General features: G+C 44.4%; 1 pseudogene; it reads left to right on the top strand.

The window, feature by feature from the left end:
* The window catches only part of LOC117942324, a 6,834-nt pseudogene extending 5,049 nt beyond the window's left edge, over positions 1-1,785 (top strand).
* The last annotated feature ends 8,084 nt before the right edge of the window (positions 1,786-9,869 follow it).

Raw genomic sequence — 9,869 nt, forward strand, 5'->3', positions numbered from 1 at the left:
GTGCTGCATGACCGTGTTGGTGACGATTTAATGCTTGCAATTCATAAAAAACAATTCATGAAAACACGTTGTGGAAAAGCACGTACCGTTTGGGGAACCGTGCTCTCAGAGAAGTTAATATGTGTGTTACACAATCATCCACAGCATCCATACAGTAAAATACTGTTTCATGGTTTTTGCACTTGAACAATTGTTTTTCTCATTATTATTTGACCCTACATTTCACATCATTCTTGTGGAACATTGCTATTGGGTAAGGGAAGTTACACTTTTGATAATTTATCAAAATAAACATGTCAACACGCATGAATTATCATGTGATAATAAAAAAAAATTAATTACTATTTTTCAGTCAAAGAGATGTTTTATAGTCAGCTTATATGCCTCTAAGGCCTTCTTTAATTAAAAACAAATTGTTTTTAGATGCTTGTTAGTTTCATGAAACACTTTAAGGCCGACAATGTACATTTAAAACGCAATGCAATTGCAGCACAGACACAAACAGTGATCAGACATGTTGTTCTACTAGTTTGGGCTAATTTTCAATCATATACTATATATTGAAATATATCTGGATTTAACTGTGTAAAAATAGAATCTGTAAATGTGAAAACAATATATTACTATTATGTCTGTATGGTAATCTGTGTTTTACACAATGTTCCTTCCCATGCATAAAATACTGTTATTTTTTGGCACATGTACATTTTTATTTTTTTATTATTTAACCCTACATGTTGCATTATTCTTATGGAACTCTGCATTTGGATAAGGGAATTACAGTTAGACGATCAACAACTGATCCAAATAAACACTTCAACATGCCTATTTTAACGAGGCATTGGACCATGTGATAATTAATTTGGTGTTATTGTCATGTTTTGTCAAAGAGATGTTTATTAGTCAGCTGACATGCCTCTATGGCTCTCTTTTAGTTAAAAACAAATTGTTGTTAGAAACTTGTTAGTGTATGAAACACATTAAACCTCTCCAGAGGTTGTGTCTTTTGGGGCCTGATTTAGTAGGAGCACATGTGGTGAAGTGCATGTACATCATGCATACCGACTTACACCTCAGGCTCTTGTCACTCACAAGCGGTCTAACAAACTCCCTCCACCATTCACAGTGTCTTCAGCGTCCCTCCACACCTGTCTTCTCAGCTCACACTGGAAACTTCCCGTCAGGACTGTAACATCATGATTCCCTCTAGACTGTGCCCTGGAGAATTTGATCATGATGCTGCCTTTTAAACTTAACAAACTTCAATAATGCATTACAGAAAGAAATACATTCAATAAAAGTTTCTATGCCTTTGTTTTTAAGATGTGGGAATGGAAATCAACTCTAAATGTAATGCGCTGAATGGTTGACAGTAAACATCCCATTTGATACCAGATCGGTTTCTAAAATAGATTATATAGTTTAGTGTTGACAATAACATGCAAATATATGTTATGAAACATGTCATATGAGATACACGTGAGTGATATAAATTGAACTAAGTGATCAAAGAAGGTGACTATTAGTATTAAGATATCTTTTGCTGGATCCTCACACTTCTACTTCCATAAATGAAATGAAATTTCATGAAAAATGAAATTGTCCGTGTCTATCTATTCTATCTGCATGACCAACTCATTCTCAATCCTAACTTATCAAATATGACATCTTGGTCAGAGGCCCAACCAAACGAAAAGTTGTAACCACTGTTTTCTGATGTGGTTGAGGCCAGGACTAATGTGCTGGAGACTCAGATTTATCAATGCCAACCTTCCATTTTCATAGACCTGTCCCGCCAGATCTTCCAGATGTCCAGGCAGGCCGTTTTGAAGGCTGTAAGCTAGCAGCCCTGGGTGTAGAATGGAGATCACCTAACTGAGGAGGCTGCAGTGACGAGTTTGGAAGAAAAACACTGCCACTTTATAAATACCACACATCCATCCATCCATCCATGTTCATCCGCTTATCCGGTATCGGGTCGCGGGGGCAGCAGCTCCAGTAGGGGACCCCAAACTTCCCTTTCCCGAGCCCCATCAACCAGCTCCGACTGGGGGATCCCGAGGCGTTCCCAGGCCAGGTTGGAGAGATAATCTCTCCACCTAGTCCTGGGTCTTCCCCGAGGCCTCCTCCCAACTGGACGTGCCTGGAACACCTCCCTAGGGAGGCGCCCAGGAGGCATCCTTACCAGATGCCCAAACCACCTCAACTGGCTCCTTTCGACGCGAAGGAGCAGCGGCTCTACTCCGAGCTCCTCTCGGATGACTGAGCTTCTCACCCTATCTCTAAGGGAGACGCCAGCCACCCTCCTGAGGAAACCCATTTTGGCCGCTTGTACCCTGGATCTCGTTCTTTCGGTCATGACCCATTCTTCATGACCATAGGTGAGGGTAGGAACGAAAAATTGCCCAGTAGATCGAGAGCTTTGCCTTCTGGCTCAGCTCTCTTTTCGTCACAACGGTGCGATAAACAGAATGTATTACCGCACCGGCTGCTCTGATTCTCCGACCAATCTCACGCTCCATGGTCCCCTCACTCGCGAACAAGACCCCAAGGTACTTAACCTCCTTCACTGGGGATAAGGACTCACTCCTTACCCGGAGAAAGCACTCCATCGGTTTCCTGCTGAGAACCATGGCCTCAGATTTAGAGGTGCTGATCCTCATCCCAGCCGCTTCACAGTCGGCTGCGAACCGATCCAGTGAGTGCTGAAGGTCACAGACCGATGATGCCATCAGGACCACATCATTTGCAAAAAGCAACGATGAGATCCCGAGCCCACCGAACTGCAACCCCTCCCCGCCCCGACCACGCCGCGATATCCTGTCCATATATATTACAAACAGGATTGGTGACAAAGCGCAGCCCTGGCAGAGGCCAACCCTCACCTGGAACGAGTCTGACTTACTGGCGAGAACCCGGACACAGCTCTCGCTTTGGTCATACAGAGATTGGATGGCCCTGAGAAGGGACCCCCTCACCCCATACTTTCGCAGCACCTCCCACATTTTCTCCCGGGGGACCCGGTCATACGCCTTCTCCAGATCCACAAAACACATGTAGACTGGTTGGGCATACTCACAGGCCCCCTCCAAGATCCTTGGAAGAGTAAAGATCTGATCCGTTGTTCCACGGCCAGGACGGAATCCGCATTGTTCCTCTTCAATCCGAGGTTCGACTATCGGCCGAACCCTCCTTTTCAGCACCTTGGAGTAGACTTTACCGGGGAGGCTGAGAAGTGTGATACCCCTGTAATTGGCACACACCCTCTGGTCCCCCTTTTTGAAGAGGGGAACCACCACCCCGGTCTGCCACTCCTTAGGCACCGTCCCAGGCTTCCACGCAATGTTGAAGAGGCGTATCAACCAAGATATCCCCTCCACACCCAGAGCTTTCAGCATTTCTGGACGGATCTCATCAATCCCTGGGGCTTTGCCGCTGTGGAGTTGTTTGACTACCTCAGCGACTTCCACCACGGAAATTGACGACTCATCCTCCAGCTCTGCCTCTACCACAGAGGGCGTGTCAGCTGGATTTAGGAGTTCCTCAAAGTGCTCCTTCCACCGCTCTATTACCTCCCCAGTTGAGGTCAACAACGTCCTATTTTTCAATTCAATTCAATTCAATTTTATTTATAGTATCAATTCATAACAAGAGTTATCTCAAGACACTTTACAGATAAACCACACTCCAGAATCTACAAGGACCCAACAGTTCTAGTAGTCTCCTCCAGAGCAAGCAACAGTGCGACAGTGGCAAGGAAAAACTTCCTTTTAGGCAGAAACCTCGGTCAGACCCAGGATCTTGGTAGGCAGTGTCTGACGGGCCGGTTGGGGTTAAAATAAAGAGTGGAAATAACAAAAATAGAAAAAATAGTAGTTTGTAGCATTTCTTTGTAGTAGTTCATAGCATAGCAGGGCACTGTGCGGCATTACAAGGCACAGCAGGACGTAGCTGGGCACCGCAGAGTGTAGCTGATGAACATGGCATCACAGAACATGGAGCGGGACCATGGCGACAGCTGCTACCATGATTTTGGAGCCTCCCTGATCCGAGGGAACATGCTTGGGAAAAAAGAATGTAAATGTGCTGCATTTATATAGCGCTTTTCTAGTCTTAACGACTACTCAAAGCGCTTTTTTACATCATACAGGACACATTCACCATTCACACACATTTGTACACTGTGGCCGAGGCTGCAGTACAAGGTGCCACCTGCTCATCAGATAAACAATCACACACATTCACACTCCGATGCACAGCATCGGGGGCAACTCGGGTTCAGTGTCTTGCCCAAGGACACTTCGACATGGGACTGCAGGGCCAGGGATTGAACCACCAACCTTCCAATTGGCAGGCAACCGCTCTACCACTGAGCCACAGCCGCCCCTTATGTAAGAGTCATTACATAAGTCCTTATGGAGTCCTTATGTAAGAACATAAGGACTCCGGAGAATGACTTCCCAGAGCTAGGTTAGTAACGAACATTTCTGGGACATGGATGCACATAAATGAAAAGATAGAAAGATGGAGGAGAGAGGAGCTCAGTGTATCAAAAGAAGTCCCCAGCTGTCTAAAACTATTACAGCAAAACCAAGAGAGACAGGGTAAAGAGAGGAGCCTGGTCAGGCTAGAACTCTCCCCAACCGGATCGGGCTGTATGCCAAGTCTCCCTTTAGTTTTATTATATTCTTGATTATATGATAGATAAATCTGACAACTATGACGAGAAGCAGGTGGGCCGGGTTAGGCGGACGCTGCGACTCCTCACTCCCTTACAATATTCTATTATATGCCCTAGCTATAAGCTTTATCAAAGCATAGTCAAGAGAGACAGGGTAAAGAGAGGAGCCTGGTCAGGCTAGAAGTCTCCCCAACCGGATCGGGCTGTATGCCAAGTCTCCCTTTAGTTTTATTATATTCTTGATTATATGATAGATAAATCTGACAACTATTTTCATTTCATTTCAAATATTTATTATACAGGAAAGTTAGAAAAAAGTAACATTACATTACAATATAAAAAACGGGCCTGACTCAGTTTAAAAACTGGTTTTCAGCAGGTTCCTGTTCTGCAGAAACATAAAACATGGTTACAGCACGTCAGGACAAACATTAATACAAGACATCGATATAGAAAAATAGATTTCGACAAATTAAATCCACAATACAGTTACATAAGGACAAAGACATTTATACAAAACATCAGCTGAGCTGAACAAATACGGTCAGTGCAAACAAGGCTTTGTGATGATGACAAATTAAATGAATGAAGTTTATTAAGCAAAAGCTGGTGATTTACTGTGTCAAAAGCTTTACGAAAGTCATTAAAAATAGCTCCAGTGATGTGACCTCTGTTAAGAGAGCCACGTACTTGTTCAGTAAGGAGTAGTAATGCTGACATGGTGGATCTCTTTGCACGAAAACCGTGTTGACAGTCACTGAGCCAGTTACTAGTTTCAAGGTAGGAACTTAGCTGGTTATACAGGGTTTTTTCAAGCAACTTAGACATTACTGGAAGTATAGCAATAGGTCTATAGTTTGAGACAAGAGTATGATCACCAGATTTAAAAATAGGGGTGATTTGGGCCATTTCCCAATTTGTGGGAAAGATAGATAGCCTGATACATTGGTTGATTAGGTGTTGAAAGAGAGGTAAGAGGCTATCAGCATGAGTCTTTATAAATGAAGTATTTATACCATGAATGTCGCGGGCATGAGTATTTTTTAGTGAGTTTCGTATTTTAATCACTTCGTTCTAAGAAATCTCAGAGAACGAAAACTGTTCAGTTGTTGAAGAGAGAACTAGCGAGAGAGAGCAGGGAGTGGGAAAGTCTGCTGCCAGTTCTTTAACAGATTATATAAAATAATCATTGAAAGCCCTTGCAATCTTTTCTGAATCTGAGATAAAAGTACCCTGCAATAAAATTTGAATATCAGCATTTTTTTTTATTTTCTCAGTTTCACCTATGATGACCTTAAGGGTCTGTAGATAGTGCATCATTTCTTGGTTTCTATCGTGTGTAACTTTTTTCCGAGGGCACGCTATAGAGAAACCGAAGACACTGTTATGTTCTCTGGCTTGTGCAGTTTGCAATGAACGTTGTTCCCAGCCAATAGGATCAGTGTATCTCAAGATACCTCCAAGCTAAGCAAATGAAATCTCACACTCCCCATTGGGCCCACGTGGGAAAGATTGACAGTGGAGCCCACAAATTAGAAGATAAGGTCATAAAACTGGCATCCCTGTGTAGCCAATAAGAAGACGAGTTGAATGATACCAAACATGGCCAACAAAAACTATTCCTGTGATCTCTTACAGCTGTCTGAAGTCAAAAATATGGACTTCTGATGGCATTTCACCATTTCATAAAATTATGATTACTTATTTCTATAAATCTATGTATGTACTTCTTTCAGACATATCTGTGAGTGATGTGGATGTGTTTTTGTATTTCAGAAGTTTTGTATTTAGCACTTTTTTGGCTTTTTTAGAAATAAGAAATAAGACAAACGCACAGACATATCTGTAGAAATACATTCCTATAAAATCCATTTTATAAGTCATTTTTTTCTGGATTTTTTCTGTTCTAAGTTGAGACATGTGGCTAGAGTACTATTTTAGTATATAGCCCCTATAATATGCTTACAGTAGTGCTTTTTATTAATTTTTCAGATGATTTACTTGGACGGAAATAGAAATTCTGTGTTCTAACCTCTGTAGCTCTGTGTCAGTAAGGCCTAGTGTCACACTGCCACTGGAAACAACAAGTTGGGAGTGTTACCTTCCCAATGAACTCAGGGTCATCCCAGAGGGCCAAAGCATGTGGAAAAGGCAGCACTTTTTTAAGGGTAAAAATTTAGGCGAGAAAAACATATATTTTCAAGTGTTACTGAACAGGTTTTTAACCTCAGTTTCCCACCGGTGGAAAATAATAGTTCGGAAAAAATAGGCAGGGGCTGATGAGAAACTAGTTTATCAAAATTTTTGAATACAGACCTTAGGTCAGTACAGTGTGGGCAGTTTACCGGGGCGTTGATGGGCATTGCAGGACGCTCCGCCGGCGGCCGTGCACGCCGCAGCTGGGCGCACCCGCACGAGGCGCCCACCCAAGGGGCCGATTGCTGGCCGGCTCGGCAAACCCTCCGCTCCTTGAGGCAGCGCCGGTCCATAACCGCCCGCAGTCCATCTCCCCAGCTCCAACAGGGCACAACCTCCGGGCATGTCCCCCCGCCGGGAAGCATCCGTCCAGCGCGTCCAGGTAATCCGGCTCCACACCATCCAGGCAGCAAGTGGGATGAGTGTGGACATGAGCAGGAAATTCTACGGCATGCAGGCTCACCACAAGGACAAGGAGCGCGTTAACAAGATTGTTTGACAAGATAGACGAAAACCATACTTTTTGTGGAGCCTGCAATGCCATGCGCAAGGATGTTAAATGCCGTCTAGAGAGTTTAGGAATGATCCTTTGTTTATTTGATGTGACAGTTTGGACGAGCAGCCTCATAGCACAATTGGAGCCAGTAGAATATCAATATTGCAGCATACTTGACGAATATCAGACCTGCAGATGCCTGACTTGTCGCGTATTTAGTTTGTTGTCGTAGTAATTCACAGCCACCTGTGACTGCTACCGCTGCTGCAGCTGCTGCTGCCACTGACGCCAACTATGACGAGAAGCAGGTGGGACGGGTTAGGCGGACGCTGCGACTCCTCACTCCCTTACAATATTCAATTTTATGCCCTAACTATAAGCTTTATCAAAGCATAACCAAGAGAGACAGGGTAAAGAGAGGAGCCTGGTCAGGCTAGAACTCTCCCCAACTGGATCGTGCTGTATGCCAAGTCTCCCTTTAGTTTGATTATATTCTTGATCATATGATAGATAAATCTGACAACTATGACAAGAAGCCGGTGGGCAGGGTTAGGCGGACGCTGCGACTCCTTACTCCCTTACAATATTGAATTCTATGCCCTAGCTATAAGCTTTATCAAAGCATAACCAAGAGAGACAGGGTAAAGAGAGGAGCCTGGTCAGGCTAGAACTCTCCCCAACCGGATCAGGCTGTATGCCAAGTCTCCCTTTAGTTTTATTATATTCTTGATTATATGATAGATAAATCTGACAACTATGCAAGAAGAAGGTGGGCCGGGTTAGGCGGACACTGCGACTCCTCAGTCCCTTACAATATTCGATTCTATGCCCTAACTATAAGCTTTATCAAAAAGGAAAGTCTTAAGCCTACTCTTAAATGTGGAGACGGTGTCAGCCTCCCGAACCCAAACAGGAACCTGGTTCCACAGGAGAGTAGCCTGATAGCTGAACGCTCTGGCTCCCGTTCTACTTTTAGAGACTCTAGGAACCACAAGTAACCGTGCATTCTGGGAGCGTAGTGCTCTCGCAGGGTTGTAAGGTAATATGAGCTCTTTAAGATAAGATGGTGCCTGACCATGAAGGGCTTTGTAGGTGAGAAGAAGGATTTTAAATTATATTCTAGATTTTACAGGAAGCCAATGCAGAGAAGCTAAAACAGGAGAAATGTGATCTCTTTTCCTGGTTCCTGTCAGAACACGTGCTGCAGCATTCTGGATCAGCTGAAGAGTCTTTATGGACTTTTTCGAGCAGCCTGATAACAAAGAATTGCAGTCATCCAGCCTAGAAGTAATAAATGCATGTTTTTCCACATCATTTTTAGACAGGATTTTCCGGATTTTTGCAATATTACGTAGGTGAAAAAAGGCGATCCTTGAAATTTGCTTTATGTGGGAATTAAAGGACATGTCTTGGTCAAAGATAACTCCAAGATTCCTCACAGTGGTGCTGGAGGCCAGGGTAATGCCATTCAGAGTAACTATCTCTTTGGATAATATGTCACGGAGGTGCTTGGGCCTCAGAGCAATAACTTCCGTTTTATCTGAGTTTAACATTAGAAATTTACAGGTCATCCAGGTTTTAATATCATTTGAAGTTTAGCTAACTGATTAGTTTCATCTGGCTTGATTGATAGATATAACTGAATATCATCTGCATAACAATGAAAGTTTATGGAGTGCTTCCTGATAATATTTAGGAATATCCTTACTGTATACAGCTTGGATGGTTCCTCGCTTCCCTCTCCTGAGTTGGCAAACGGTTTTCCAGAAGCTCCTTGGTGCCGACCGAAAGTCCTTCTCCATGTCTTCTCCGAACTTCTCCCACACCCGCTGCTTTGCCTCTGTCACGGCGGAGGCTGCGGCCCAGGTCGGTACCCTGCAACTGCCTCCGGAGTCCTCTGGGATAACATATCCCGGAAAGACTCCTTCTTCAGGCGGACGGCTTCCCTGACCACCGGTGTCCACCAAGGTGTTGGTGGGTTACCGCCCCTTGAGGCACCTAAGACCCTAAGACCACAGCTCGCCGCTGCAGCTTTAGCAATGGAAACTTTTAAAATTGTCCACTCAGGTTCAATGCCCCCAGCCACCACAGAGATGCCCGAAAAGCTCCGCCGGAGGTGCGAGTTGAAAGTCCGTCGGACAGGGGCCTCCTCCAGACATTCCCAGTTTACCCGCACTACCCGTTTGGGCTTACCAGGTCTGTCCAGAGTGCTCCCCCATCCCCTGACCCAACTCACCACCAGATGGTGATCACTTGACAGCTCTGCCCCTCTCTTTACCCGAGTGTCCAAAACATACGGCCTCAAATCAGATGAAACGATTATAAAATCAATCATTGACCTTTGGCCTACAAGGTTTAAGATGTCACCAATGCAACAGGCTGCCTTCACGCGTGGCCTGGTTGCAGAGTCAGGCGGGAAATGTACACATCTCTCTTCATCTTACGCAACAGCTGACCGAGCAAGACGCCAAGTGCTGGAGACAATCAGTGAGGAAC

The sequence above is a fragment of the Etheostoma cragini genome, chromosome 3, assembly GCF_013103735.1.
Source record: "Etheostoma cragini isolate CJK2018 chromosome 3, CSU_Ecrag_1.0, whole genome shotgun sequence".
In the NCBI taxonomy this organism is placed as follows: Eukaryota; Metazoa; Chordata; class Actinopteri; order Perciformes; family Percidae; genus Etheostoma; species Etheostoma cragini.